Below are 15322 nucleotides of genomic sequence, written 5' to 3' on the forward strand. Positions count from 1 at the left end.
AGCCTGTCACTGGATGACCCGGGGGTCCTAGCCTGTCACTGGAGTACCTGGGGATCCTCGCCTGTCACTGGGGCACCCGGGGGTCCTTGCCTGTCACTGGGGCACCCGGGGGTCCTTGCCTGTCACTGGAGTACCCGGGGGTCCTCGCCTGTCACTGGGGCACCCGGGGGCCCCAGCCTGTCACTGGAGTACCCAGGGGTCCTCGCCTGTCACTGGAGTACCCGGGGGTCCTCGCCTGTCACTGGAGTACATGGGGGTCCTAGTCTGTCCCTGGAGTACCCGGGGGTCCTCGCCTATCACTGGAGTACCCGGGGGTCCTAGCCTGTCACTGGGGCACCCGGGGGTCCTCGCCTGTCCCTGGAGTACCTGGGGGTCCTCGCCTGGCACTGGGGCACCCGGGGGTCCTCGCCTGTCACTGGAGTACCCGGGGGACCTAGCCTATCACTGGAGTACCCGGGGGTCCTAGCCTGTCACTGGAGTACCCGGGGGTCATCGCCTGTCACTGGAACACCCGGGGGCCCTAGCCTGTCACTGGGGTACCCAGGGGTCCTCGCCTGTCACTGGAGTACCCGGGGGTCCTAGTCTGTCACTGGAGTACCTGGGGGTCCTAGTCTGTCCCTGGAGTACCCGGGGGTCCTCGCCTGTCACTGGAGTACCCGGGTCCTCGCCTGTCACTGGAGTACCCAGGGGTCCTCGCCTGTCACTGGAGTACCTGGGGGTCCTAGTCTGTCCCTGGAGTACCCGGGGGTCCTCGCCTGTCACTGGAGTACCCGCGGGTCCTCGCCTGTCACTGGAGTACCCGGGGGTCCTCGCCTGTCACTGGAGTACCCGGGGGTCCAAGCCTGTCACTGGAGTACCTGGGGGTCCTTGCCTGTCACTGGAGTACCCGGGGGTCCTCGCCTGTCACTGGGGCACCCGGGGGCCCTAGCCTGTCACTGGAGTACCCAGGGGTCCTCGCCTGTCACTGGGGCACCTGGGGGTCCTAGCCTGTCACTGGAGTACCCGGGGGTCATCGCCTGTCACTGGAGTACCCGGGGGTCCTAGCCTGTCACTGGAGTACCTGGGGATCCTCGCCTGTCACTGGGGCACCCGGGGGTCCTAGCCTGTCACTGGAGTACCCGGGGGTCCTCGCCTGTCACTGGAGTACCCGGGGGTCCTAGCCTGTCACTGGAGTACCTGGGGGTCCTAGTCTGTCCCTGGAGTACCCGGGGGTCCTAGCCTGTCACTGGAGTACCCGGGGGTCCTTGCCTGTCACTGGAGTACCCGGGGGTCCTCGCCTGTCCCTGGAGTACCCGGGGGTCCTCGCCTGTCACTGGAGTACCCGGGTGTCCTCGCCTGTCACTGGAGTACCCGGGGGTCCTAGCCTGTCCCTGGAGTACCCGGGGGTCCTCGCCTGTCCCTGGAGTACCCGGGGGTCCTCGCCTGTCACTGGGGCACCCGGGGGTCCTCGCCTGTCACTGGAGTACCCAGGTGTCCTAGCCTATCACTGGAGTACCCGGGGGTCCTAGCCTGTCACTAGAGTACCCGGGGATCCTTGCCTGTCACTGGGGCACCCGGGGGTCCTCGCCTGTCACTGGAGTACCCGGGGGTCCTCGCCTGTCACTGGAACACCCGGAGGTCCTCGCCTGTCACTGGAGTACCCGGGTGTCCTCGCCTGTCACTGGAGTACCCGGGGGTCCTCGCCTGTCACTGGAGTACCCGGGGGTCCTCGCCTGTCACAGGAGTACCCGGGGTTCCTCGCCTGTCACTGGAATACCCGGGGATCCTCGCCTGTCACTGGAGTACCCGGGATTCCTCGCCTGTCACTGGAGTACCCGGGGGTCCTCGTCTGTCACTGGAGTACCCGGGGGTCCTAGCCTGTCACTGGAGTACCCGGGGGTCCTCGCCTGTCACTGGAGTACCCGGGGGTCCTCGCCTGTCGCTGGGGCACCCGGGGGCCCTAGCCTGTCACTGGAGTACCCGGGGGTCCTAGTCTGTCACTGGAGTACCTGGGGGTCCTCGCCTGTCACTGGAGTACCCGGGTCCTCGCCTGTCACTGGAGTACCCGGGGGTCCTCGCCTGTCACTGGAGTACCCGGGGGTCCTAGCCTGTCACTGGAGTACCTGGGGGTCCTTGCCTGTCACTGGAGTACCCGGGGGTCCTCGCCTGTCACTGGGGCACCTGGGGGTCCTAGCCTGGCGCTGGAGTACCCGGGGGTCCTCGCCTGTCCCTGGAGTACCCGGGGGTCATCGCCTGTCACTGGGGCACCCGGGGGTCCTCGCCTGTCACTGGAGTACCCGGGGGTCCTAGCCTGTAACTGGAGTACCCGGGGGTCCTAGCCTGTCACTGGAGTACCTGGGGATCCTCGCCTGTCACTGGGGCACCCGGGGGTCCTCGCCTGTCACTGGGGCACCCGGGGGTCCTTGCCTGTCACTGGAGTACCCGGGGGTCCTCGCCTGTCACTGGGGCACCCGGGGGCCCTCGCCTGTCACTGGAGTACCCAGGGGTCCTCGCCTGTCACTGGAGTACCCGGGGGTCCTAGCCTGTCACTGGAGTACCTGGGGGTCCTAGTCTGTCCCTGGAGTACCCGGGGGTCCTCGCCTGTCACTGGAGTACCCGGGTCCTCGCCTGTCACTGGAGTACCCGGGGGTCCTCGCCTGTCACTGGAGTACCCGGGGGTCCTAGCCTGTCACTGGAGTACCTGGGGGTCCTTGCCTGTCACTGGAGTACCCGGGGGTCCTCGCCTGTCACTGGGGCACCCGGGGGCCCTAGCCTGTCGCTGGAGTACCCAGGGGTCCTCGCCTGTCCCTGGAGTACCCGGGGGTCATCGCCTGTCACTGGGGCACCCGGGGGTCCTCGCCTGTCACTGGAGTACCCGGGGGTCCTCGCCTGTCACTGGAGTACCCGGGGGTCCTCGCCTGTCACTGGAGTACCCGGGGGTCCTAGTCTGTCACTGGAGTACCCGGGGGTCCTAGCCTGTCACTGGAGTACCTGGGGATCCTCGCCTGTCACTGGGGCACTCGGGGGTCCTCGCCTGTCACTGGGGCACCCGGGGGTCCTTGCCTGTCACTGGAGTACCCGGGGGTCCTCGCCTGTCACTGGGGCACCCGGGGGCCCTAGCCTGTCACTGGAGTACCCAGGGGTCCTCGCCTGTCACTGGAGTACCCGGGGGTCCTAGCCTGTCACTGGAGTACCTGGGGGTCCTAGTCTGTCCCTGGAGTACCCGGGGGTCGTCGCCTGTCCCTGGAGTACCTGGGGGTCCTCGCCTGTCACTGGGGCACCCGGGGGCCCTAGCCTGTCACTGGAGTACCCAGGGGTCCTCGCCTGTCACTGGAGTACCCGGGGGTCCTAGCCTGTCACTGGAGTACATGGGGGTCCTAGTCTGTCCCTGGAGTACCCGGGGGTCCTCGCCTATCACTGGAGTACCCGGGGGTCCTCGCCTGTCACTGGGGCACCCGGGGGTCCTCGCCTGTCCCTGGAGTACCTGGGGGTCCTCGCCTGTCACTGGGGCACCCGGGGGTCCTCGCCTGTCACTGGAGTACCCGGGGGTCCTAGCCTATCACTGGAGTACCCGGGGGTCCTAGCCTGTCACTGGAGTACCCGGGGGTCATCGCCTGTCACTGGAGTACCCGGGGGTCCTCGCCTGTCACTGAAGTACCCGGGGATCCTTGCCTGTCACTGGGGCACCCGGGGGTCCTCGCCTGTCACTGGAGTACCCGGGTGTCCTCGCCTGTCACTGGAGTACCCGGGGGTCCTCGCCTGTCACTGGAGTACCCGGGGGTCCTCGCCTGTCGCTGGGGCACCCGGGGGCCCTAGCCTGTCACTGGGGTACCCAGGGGTCCTCGCCTGTCACTGGAGTACCCGGGGGTCCTAGTCTGTCACTGGAGTACCTGGGGGTCCTAGTCTGTCCCTGGAGTACCCGGGGGTCCTCGCCTGTCACTGGAGTACCCGGGTCCTCGCCTGTCACTGGAGTACCCGGGGGTCCTAGCCTGTCACTGGAGTACCTGGGGGTCCTTGCCTGTCACTGGAGTACCCGGGGGTCCTCGCCTGTCACTGGGGCACCCAGGGGCCCTAGCCTGTCACTGGAGTACCCAGGGGTCCTCGCCTGTCACTGGAGTACCTGGGGGTCCTAGTCTGTCCCTGGAGTACCCGGGGGTCCTCGCCTGTCACTGGAGTACCCGGGGGTCCTCGCCTGTCACTGGAGTACCCGGGGGTCCTCGCCTGTCACTGGAGTACCCGGGGGTCCTAGCCTGTCACTGGAGTACCTGGGGGTCCTTGCCTGTCACTGGAATACCCGGGGGTCCTCGCCTGTCACTGGGGCACCCGGGGGCCCTAGCCTGTCACTGGAGTACCCAGGGGTCCTCGCCTGTCACTGGGGCACCTGGGGGTCCTAGCCTGTCACTGGAGTACCCGGGGGTCATCGCCTGTCACTGCAGTACCCGGGGGTCCTAGCCTGTCACTGGAGTACCTGGGGATCCTCGCCTGTCACTGGGGCACCCGGGGGTCCTCGCCTGTCACTGGGGCACCCGGGGGTCCTTGCCTGTCACTGGAGTACCCGGGGGTCCTCGCCTGTCACTGGAGTACCCGGGGGTCCTAGCCTGTCACTGGAATACCTGGGGGTCCTAGTCTGTCCCTGGAGTACCCGGGGGTCCTAGCCTGTCACTGGAGTACCCGGGGGTCCTTGCCTGTCACTGGAGTACCCGGGGGTCCTCGCCTGTCCCTGGAGTACCCGGGGGTCCTCGCCTGTCACTGGGGCACCCGGGGGTCCTCGCCTGTCACTGGAGTACCCGGGTGTCCTCGCCTGTCACTGGAGTACCCGGGGGTCCTAGCCTGTCCCTGGAGTTCCCGGGGGTCCTCGCCTGTCCCTGGAGTACCCGGGGGTCCTCGCCTGTCACTGGGGCACCCGGGGGTCCTCGCCTGTCACTGGAGTACCCAGGGGTCCTAGCCTATCACTGGAGTACCCGGGGGTCCTAGCCTGTCACTGGAGTACCCGGGGATCCTTGCCTGTCACTGGGGCACCCGGGGGTCCTCGCCTGTCACTGGAGTACCCAGGGGTCCTCGCCTGTCACTGGGGCACCTGGGGGTCCTAGCCTGTCACTGGAGTACCCGGGGGTCATCGCCTGTCACTGCAGTACCCGGGGGTCCTAGCCTGTCACTGGAGTACCTGGGGATCCTCGCCTGTCACTGGGGCACCCGGGGGTCCTCGCCTGTCACTGGGGCACCCGGGGGTCCTTGCCTGTCACTGGAGTACCCGGGGGTCCTCGCCTGTCACTGGAGTACCCGGGGGTCCTAGCCTGTCACTGGAATACCTGGGGGTCCTAGTCTGTCCCTGGAGTACCCGGGGGTCCTAGCCTGTCACTGGAGTACCCGGGGGTCCTTGCCTGTCACTGGAGTACCCGGGGGTCCTCGCCTGTCCCTGGAGTACCCGGGGGTCCTCGCCTGTCACTGGGGCACCCGGGGGTCCTCGCCTGTCACTGGAGTACCCGGGTGTCCTCGCCTGTCACTGGAGTACCCGGGGGTCCTAGCCTGTCCCTGGAGTACCCGGGGGTCCTCGCCTGTCCCTGGAGTACCCGGGGGTCCTCGCCTGTCACTGGGGCACCCGGGGGTCCTCGCCTGTCACTGGAGTACCCAGGGGTCCTAGCCTATCACTGGAGTACCCGGGGGTCCTAGCCTGTCACTGGAGTACCCGGGGATCCTTGCCTGTCACTGGGGCACCCGGGGGTCCTCGCCTGTCACTGGAGTACCCGGGGGTCCTCGCCTGTCACTGGAACACCCGGAGGTCCTCGCCTGTCACTGGAGTACCCGGGTGTCCTCGCCTGTCACTGGAGTACCCGGGGGTCCTCGCCTGTCACTGGAGTACCCGGGTGTCCTCGCCTGTCACAGGAGTACCCGGGGTTCCTCGCCTGTCACTGGAATAACCGGGGATCCTCGCCTGTCACTGGAGTACCCGGGATTCCTCGCCTGTCACTGGAGTACCCGGGGGTCCTCGTCTGTCACTGGAGTACCCGGGGGTCCTAGCCTGTCACTGGAGTACCCGGGGGTCCTCGCCTGTCGCTGGGGCACCCGGGGGCCCTAGCCTGTCACTGGAGTACCCGGGGGTCCTAGTCTGTCACTGGTGTACCTGGGGGTCCTCGCCTGTCACTGGAGTACCTGGGTCCTCGCCTGTCACTGGAGTACCCGGGGGTCCTCGCCTGTCACTGGAGTACCCGGGGGTCCTAGCCTGTCACTGGAGTACCTGGGGGTCCTTGCCTGTCACTGGAGTACCCGGGGGTCCTCGCCTGTCACTGGGGCACCTGGGGGTCCTAGCCTGTCGCTGGAGTACCCGGGGGTCCTCGCCTGCCCTGGAGTACCCGGGGGTCATCGCCTGTCACTGGGGCACCCGGGGGTCCTCGCCTGTCACTGGAGTACCCGGGGGTCCTAGCCTGTCACTGGAGTACCCGGGGGTCCTAGCGTGTCACTGGAGTACCTGGGGATCCTCGCCTGTCACTGGGGCACCCGGGGGTCCTCGCCTGTCACTGGGGCACCCGGGGGTCCTTGCCTGTCACTGGAGTACCCGGGGGTCCTCGCCTGTCACTGGGGCACCCGGGGGCCCTAGCCTGTCACTGGAGTACCCAGGGGTCCTCGCCTGTCACTGGAGTACCCGGGGGTCCTAGCCTGTCACTGGAGTACCTGGGGGTCCTAGTCTGTCCCTGGAGTACCCGGGGTCCTCGCCTGTCACTGGAGTACCCGGGTCCTCGCCTGTCACTGGAGTACCCGGGGGTCCTCGCCTGTCACTGGAGTACCCGGGGGTCCTAGCCTGTCACTGGAGTACCTGGGGGTCCTTGCCTGTCACTGGAGTACCCGGGGGTCCTCGCCTGTCACTGGGGCACCCGGGGGCCCTAGCCTGTCACTGGAGTACCCGGGGGTCCTCGCCTGCCCTGGAGTACCCGGGGGTCATCGCCTGTCACTGGGGCACCCGGGGGTCCTCGCCTGTCACTGGAGTACCCGGGGGTCCTAGCCTGTCACTGGAGTACCCGGGGGTCCTAGCGTGTCACTGGAGTACCTGGGGATCCTCGCCTGTCACTGGGGCACCCGGGGGTCCTCGCCTGTCACTGGGGCACCCGGGGGTCCTTGCCTGTCACTGGAGTACCCGGGGGTCCTCGCCTGTCACTGGGGCACCCGGGGGCCCTAGCCTGTCACTGGAGTACCCAGGGGTCCTCGCCTGTCACTGGAGTACCCGGGGGTCCTAGCCTGTCACTGGAGTACCTGGGGGTCCTAGTCTGTCCCTGGAGTACCCGGGGGTCCTCGCCTGTCACTGGAGTACCCGGGTCCTCGCCTGTCACTGGAGTACCCGGGGGTCCTCGCCTGTCACTGGAGTACCCGGGGGTCCTAGCCTGTCACTGGAGTACCTGGGGGTCCTTGCCTGTCACTGGAGTACCCGGGGGTCCTCGCCTGTCACTGGGGCACCCGGGGGCCCTAGCCTGTCACTGGAGTACCCAGGGGTCCTCGCCTGTCACTGGGGCACCTGGGGGTCCTAGCCTGTCACTGGAGTACCTGGGGGTCCTTGCCTGTCACTGGAGTACCCGGGGGTCCTCGCCTGTCACTGGGGCACCCGGGGGCCCTAGCCTGTCGCTGGAGTACCCAGGGGTCCTCGCCTGTCCCTGGAGTACCCGGGGGTCATCGCCTGTCACTGGGGCACCCGGGGGTCCTCGCCTGTCACTGGAGTACCCGGGGGTCCTCGCCTGTCACTGGAGTACCCGGGGGACCTCGCCTGTCACTGGAGTACCCGGGGGTCCTAGCCTGTCACTGGAGTACCCGGGGGTCCTAGCCTGTCACTGGAGTACCTGGGGATCCTCGCCTGTCACTGGGGCACCCGGGGGTCCTCGCCTTTCACTGGGGCACCCGGGGGTCCTCGCCTGTCCCTGGAGTACCCGGGGGTCCTCGCCTGTCACTGGGGCACCCGGGGGCCCTAGCCTGTCACTGGAGTTCCCAGGGGTCCTCGCCTGTCACTGGAGTACCCGGGGGTCCTAGCCTGTCACTGGAGTACCTGGGGGTCCTAGTCTGTCCCTGGAGTACCCGGGGGTCGTCGCCTGTCCCTGGAGTACCTGGGGGTCCTCGCCTGTCACTGGGGCACCCGGGGGTCCTCGCCTGTCACTGGAGTACCCGGGGGTCCTAGCCTATCACTGGAGTACCCGGGGGTCCTAGCCTGTCACTGGAGTACCCGGGGATCCTTGCCTGTCACTGGGGCACCCGGGGGTCCTCGCCTGTCACTGGAGTACCCGGGGGTCCTCGCCTGTCACTGGAGTACCCGGGGGTGCTCGCCTGTCACTAGAGTACCCGGGGGTCCTCGCCTGTCACTGGAGTACCCGGGGGTCCTCGCCTGTCACTGGAACACCCGGGGGCCCTAGCCTGTCACTGGAGTACCTGGGGGTCCTAGTCTGTCCCTGGAGTACTCGGGGGTCCTCGCCTGTCCCTGGAGTACCCGGGGGTCCTCGCCTGTCACTGGGGCACCCGGGGGACCTCGCCTGTCACTGGAGTACCCGGGGGTCCTAGCCTATCACTGGAGTACCCGGGGGTCCTATCCTGTCACTGGAGTACCCGGGGGCCCTCGCCTGTCACTGGAACACCCGGAGGTCCTCGCCTGTCACTGGAGTACCCGGGGGTCCTCGCCTGTCACTGGAGTTACCGGGGGTCCTCACCTGTCACAGGAGTACCCGGGGTTCCTCGCCTGTCACTGGAGTACCCGGGGGTCCTCGTCTGTCACTGGAGTACCCGGGGGTCCTAGCCTGTCACTGGAGTACCCGGGGGGTCCTAGCCTGTCACTGGAGTACCCGGGGGTCCTAGCCTGTCGTTGGAGTACCCGGGGCTCCTCGCCTGTCACTGGAGTACCCGGGGGTCCTCGCCTGTCACTGGAGTACCCGGGGGTCCTCGCCTGTCGCTGGGGCACCCGGGGGCCCTAGCCTGTCACTGGAGTACCCGGGGGGTCCTCGCCTGTCACAGGAGTACCCGGGGGTCCTAGCCTGTCACTGGAGTACCTGGGTCCTCGCCTGTCACTGGAGTACCCGGGGGTCCTCGCCTGTCACTGGAGTACCCGGGGGTCCTAGCCTGTCACTGGAGTACCTGGGGGTCCTTGCCTGTCACTGGAGTACCCGGGGGTCCTCGCCTGTCACTGGGGCACCCGGGGGCCCTAGCCTGTCACTGGAGTACCCAGGGGTCCTCGCCTGTCACTGGGGCACCTGGGGGTCCTAGCCTGTCGCTGGAGTACCCGGGGGTCCTCGCCTGTCCCTGGAGTACCCGGGGGTCATCGCCTGTCACTGGGGCACCCGGGGGTCCTCGCCTGTCACTGGGGCACCCGGGGGTCCTTGCCTGTCACTGGAGTACCCGGGGTCCTCGCCTGTCACTGGGGCACCCGGGGGCCCTAGCCTGTCACTGGAGTACCCGGGGGTCCTCGCCTGTCACTGGGGCACCCGGGGGCCCTAGCCTGTCACTGGAGTACCCAGGGGTCCTCGCCTGTCACTGGAGTACCCGGGGGTCCTAGCCTGTCACTGGAGTACCTGGGGGTCCTAGTCTGTCCCTGGAGTACCCGGGGGTCCTCGCCTGTCACTGGGGCACCCGGGGGTCCTCGCCTGTCACTGGAGTGCCCGGGGGTCCTAGCCTATCACTGGAGTACCCGGGGGTCCTTGCCTGTCACTGGGGCACCCGGGGGTCCTCGCCTGTCACTGGAGTACCCGGGGGTCCTCGCCTGTCACTGGAACACCCGGAGGTCCTCGCCTGTCACTGGAGTACCCGGGTGTCCTCGCCTGTCACTGGAGTACCCGGGGGTCCTCGCCTGTCACTGGAGTTACCGGGGGTCCTCGCCTGTCACTGGAGTACCCGGGGGTCCTCGCCTGTCACAGGAGTACCCGGGGTTCCTCGCCTGTCACTGGAGTACCCGGGGATCCTCGCCTGTCACTGGAGTACCCGGGGTTCCTCGCCTGTCACTGGAGTACCCGGGGGTCCTCGTCTGTCACTGGAGTACCCGGGGGTCCTAGCCTGTCCCTGGAGTACCCGGGGGGTCCTAGCCTGTCACTGGAGTAACCGGGGGTCCTAGCCTGTCACTGGAGTACCCGGGGCTCCTCGCCTGTCACTGGAGTACCCGGGAGTCCAAGCCTGTCACTGGAGTACCCGGGGGTCCTAGCCTGTCACTGGGGCACCCGGGGGTTCTCACCTGTCACTGGAGTACCCGGGGGTCCTCGCCTGTCACTGGAGTACCCGGGGGTCCTAGCCTGTCGCTGGAGTACCCGGGGGTCCTAGCCTGTCACTGGGGCACCCGGGGGTCCTAGCTTGTCACTGGGGCACCCGGGGGTTCTCACCTGTCACTGGAGTACCCGGGGGTCCTTGCCTGTCACTGGAGTACCCGGGGGTCCTCGCCTGTCACTGGAGTACCCGGGGGTCCTCGCCTGTCACTGGAGTACCCGGGGGTCCTCGCCTGTCACTGGAGTACTCGGGGGTCCTCGCCTGTCACTGGAGTACCCGGGGGTCCTCGCCTGTCACTGGAGTACCCGGGGGTCCTCGCCTGTCACTGGAGTACCCGGGGGTCCTCGCCTGTCACTGGAGTACCCGGGGGTCCTTGCCTGTCACTGGAGTACCCGGGGGTCCTAGCCTGTCACTGGAGTACCCGGCGGTCCTAACCTGTACTGGAGTACCCGGGGGTCCTAGCCTGTCACTGGAGTACCCGGCGGTCCTAGCCTGTCACTGGAGTACCCGGGGGTCCTCGCCTGTCACTGGAGTACCCGGGGGTCCTAGCCTGTCACTGGAGTACCCGGGGGTCCTCGCCTGTCACTGGAGTACCCGGGGGTCCTCGCCTGTCACTGGGGCACCCGGAGGTCCTAGCCTGTCACTGGAGCACCCGGGGTTCCTCGCCTGACACTGGAGTACCCGGCGGCCCTCGCCTATTACTGGAGTACCTGGGGGTCCTCGCCTGTCACTGGAGTTACCGGGGGTCCTCGCCTGTCACTGGAGTACCCGGGGGTCCTCGCCTGTCACTGGAGTACCCGAGGGTCCTCGCCTGTCACAGGAGTACCCGGGGGTCCTCGCCTGTCACTGGAGTACCCGGGGGTCCTCGCCTGTCACAGGCGTATCCGGGGGTCCTCGCCTGTCACTGGAGTACCCGGGGGTCCTCGCCTGTCACTGGAGTACCCGGGGGTCCTCGCCTGTCACCGGAGTACCCAGGGGTCCTCGCCTGTCACTGGGGCACCCGGGGGTCCTCGCCTGTCACTGGCGTACCCGGGGGTCCTCGCCTGTCACTGGAGTACCCGGGGGTCCTCGCCTGTCACTGGAGTACCCGGGGGTCCTCGCCTGTCACTGGAGTACCCGGGGGTCCTCGCCTGTCACTGGAGTTACCAGGGGTCCTCGCCTGTCACTGGAGTACCCGGGGGTGCTCGCCTGTCACTGGAGTACCCGGGGGTCCTCGCCTGTCACTGGCGTACCCGGGGGTCCTCGCCTGTCACAGGAGTACCCGGGGGTCCTTGCCTGTCACAGGAGTACCCGGGGGTCCTCGCCTGTCACTGGAGTACCCGGGGGTCCTCGCCTGTCACTGGAGTACCTGGGGGTCCTAGCCTGTCAGTGAAAGCTAATCCTCATTATATTTGAAGTTATTTTCTTGATTCCTTGGCTGAACTCTACCACTCCACTGGCTTCCATCATGTTGTGTGGCTCTCCAAACATGCTAAATGGGATAGATTAAGAATAGATGTAGCAGCGTAAAAATGGGCAGCTATGAGGTGCTTGGGCCATCAGCAACAGCAGAATTGTATTTCTCCACAATCTGTAACCTCATGGCCTGGCATATCCCTCAGTCCTCCATCACCATCAAGCCAGACAGCCAACCCTGGTTCAATGAGAAGTGTAGAAGAGCATGCCAGGAGCAACACCAGGCGTACCTGAAAATGAGAAGCCAACCTGGTGTAACTACAACACATGCATCCTAGACAGCGAAAGCGGCATGTGATAGACAGAACTCCACTGTTCCACTGGCTTCTGGACTTTACTCTGTTGCTGCACTGGCCCTTGTCTGTTCTGCTGGTTTTCTGGGCAAAGCTCTAGTGCCCAGCAGGTCTCCTGGGCTCTGCTTTGTTCTTCCTCTGGCTCCTCGGCTGGAACTCTGCTCCACTACTGGTCCTTTGGATCAGTTTCTGCTCCTCCACTGGTGACATTTCTATCTTTGGCCCCATTCATTATCACTGGGTGGCTATCACATTCATCAAATGATAAATATTAGTCAGGCTATCATTCTTGAAGCTGGTATCCATTATTTTGTGGTTTCAGTGGCTTATGTGGATTAATTGAGTTGATGGAAAGATTTAATGCTGGTCCAATCACATTCTAACATGTAGTCTATAATTATAATTGGTGCGTAAACATGCTCACGTCTTCACTATTGAATGTGCCTAATCAGACAGTTAATGAGTCATCCCTTTGTAATTTGGGTATTTAATTGTACAAAGAACATTTTCTATGAGGTAATTGTTGCTTCTCATTTCAGTAACTCATGCACACTGCAAATTATTTAACTCCTTTGTGACCTGTGAGTTTGGATACCACCTGGTGAGAGTGGACACTATAATCTGACAGTGGAACAATACCTTTTTGGCAAGCTAACCGTGTATTGGGAGGGATGATCCTTTGGGTTGGAATTAGAAATTGGTTGCAAATTCCAATGAAATTCTTCTGTTCACTGTTTTGAATGTGTCAATCATCTGTTTTTACTGTAAATAATAGAAGAAGTTCTGAATCTAATTATACATTGTTTCCATGCCCTCCTTAATTATGAATCCCCAAGAGAATAAGCAGCTATGAAACAGGCTCCTCCGAGGACTGAGTGAGTAAAGACCACACCCAGTACTACTGAGCCCAGGGGCCAGAATGTCCCAGTTTCGATTTCTTCTTGGTGGGGCAGGGATTAAGAATTTAATATTCCAACCCCACCACCTCATAAATCAGGAGACAAACTCTTAAAAATTATGAGATTTGGTAAGAAATCATGAGTTGCAATTCTTTTCAAACATAAACTAACATAGATTGACAGTTTGTTTATAAACCTCATTAGTGGCTTTACAAAAAAACGTTTTTTTAAAAATCCTACCTGTTATCACCACGTTGCTATGTTTGGGTACTCTTCTTGGAATTCCCTGCCTAAACCTCCGCCTCTCTACCTCTTGTTCCTCCTTTAAGACACTCCTTAAAACCTACCTCTTTGCCCAAGCTTTTGGTCACCTGCCCTAATTTCTCCTTATGTGGCTCGGTGTCAAATGTTTTATCTTATAACGCTCCTGTGTAGCACCTTGGGATGTTTTACTATGTTAATGGCGCTATATAAATACAAGTTGTTGTTGTTGTTATAGAAACATAGAAGATAGGAGCAGGAGTAGGCCATTCGGCCCTTCAAACCTGCTCCGCCATTCAATGAGATCATGGCTGATCATCCAAATTCAGTACCCGGTCCCTGCTTTCTCCCCATATCCCTTGATCCCTTTAGCCTTAAGAAATATATCCAACTCCTTCTTGAATATATTTAATGAACTGGCCTCCACCGCCCTCTGTGGCAGAGAATTCCACAGGTTTTCCAGTAAGTGGCAGTCAGGCTGCAGACAGGCTCGCGTTCGTTGCAAGTATTTTAATTACCAGGCCCGTGTCGTCAATCAGCGTGCAATGCCGAACTGACGTACACTCAAGGATTTTGAAGTCACCACTCCTCTTACCACAGTCTCCAAAGCACACGTGTGTGTGCAGCCTTCAACAGTGCGTCGAGCTGGGAGAAAGCGGCCGTGAGCTAGAAACCGCATAGTAAACATTCTGTACAGTTCACATTTACCGCACTACCTTTAAATAAGTTACACCCAAATAACTGACTTAATTGTCTTTCAGTTTATTGCAAAAATTCTTTAATATGTTCCAGGTCGAGCTGGCATTTTTTCCTTGTTGCTTTATTTAATTTATTTTTTTGATCTTTTCATCAAGAACCATTTAACATCAAGAAAATGCTGGTGAACCTACTACACAAAGAAATATTAAGATTTATAGAGGGCTTTTTTGTTCTTGAAAATATATATATATAATATTGGTACCTACATAATATACAGTTCCTATACAACCATAATCCTAAAATACAGGATCCTCATGGACAGAGACTGTAGGTCCCGCATTGGACTCATCAGTCACCTGAGAACTCATTTTTAGTGTGGAAGCAAGTCATCCTCGGTTCCGAGGGACTGCCTAAGAAGAAAATAAGCTTGGAAGAGCGGTTTGGAATTTCTATAGTACTTGTCTTGTGATCATTGCCCTATTTTAACAAATTGAGCAAGTGGCCAGTATTCACTGGCACCTCGTGCAGCCCCGCCACTTCAGCAACATCTCTCTTCCATATCATGGAGCTGCTTCCTTTATATTGCACTCAGTCCATTACATTTTCTGCGTTCGGTTTATATTTAGGGCATAATCTCTGGATTTCTCATGCAACGGTTTGAGGACGTCTATGCCACAGTCTTTCACTTGGAAATGTACTGTTACTAAAGTGACTGCCCGCGAACGCCGCACCGATCCTTTTGACCCCACCTTTGGCCTCCTGGTGATGTTACCACTGGAAAGAGTGCGTTGCACGGGAGTTCATTTAAATCAGCGGGCAGCGCCAAAATACCGACGCTGCCCGCGCTCTTTTTGTGGGCGGCCGTCAACCTTGGCCCACGGTGGCACCGCCCGCTTTGGGCCTTAATCGAATTTCCAGGCTCTTGTTTCTTCTGAAAATGCGAAATGTTTCTTTGGAGTCACCTGCATCAGCTGTTGAATGTGCGCTGCTATCACAGTGCAGAAGGCAGGCGTGTTGCACTGAATTCCTAAATGGGATGGCTGTATGTGACATCATTGACTGGCCAACTCCAGAGAAACATTTGTTGCGCTGTTCAATAGTGTGGCTTGAAACAAGAAGGGGAGAGCTCGTAGAGCAGGGAAACCTGGTGCTCGCACTCTGTCTGTGGCTGTTCGTGGGGGGCGCGGCGCGGGGCGGGGCGCGGGGCGGGGGGGCGGGGCGCGGGAGATGGTGCGGGGCGCGGGAGATGGTGCCGAGGGAGAGCTCGGGGGGGAGGAGAGAGAGAGCTTCGGGGGGGAGGAGGAGAGAGCTTTGGGGGGGGAGGAGGAGAGAGCTTTGGGGGGGGGAGGAGAGAGCTTTGGGGGGGGAGGAGAGAGCTTTGGGGGGGGAGGAGAGAGCTTTGGGGGGGGAGGAGAGAGCTTTGGGGGGGAGGAGGAGAGAGCTTTGGGGGGGAGGAGAGAGCTTTGGGGGGGGAGGAGAGAGCTGGGGGGGGGAGGAGAGAGCTGGGGGGGCAGGAGAGAG

Source organism: Somniosus microcephalus, chromosome 22 (genome assembly GCF_052327205.1).
Source record: "Somniosus microcephalus isolate GS21.2 chromosome 22, FLI_Smic_1.0, whole genome shotgun sequence".
Taxonomy (NCBI): domain Eukaryota; kingdom Metazoa; phylum Chordata; class Chondrichthyes; order Squaliformes; family Somniosidae; genus Somniosus; species Somniosus microcephalus.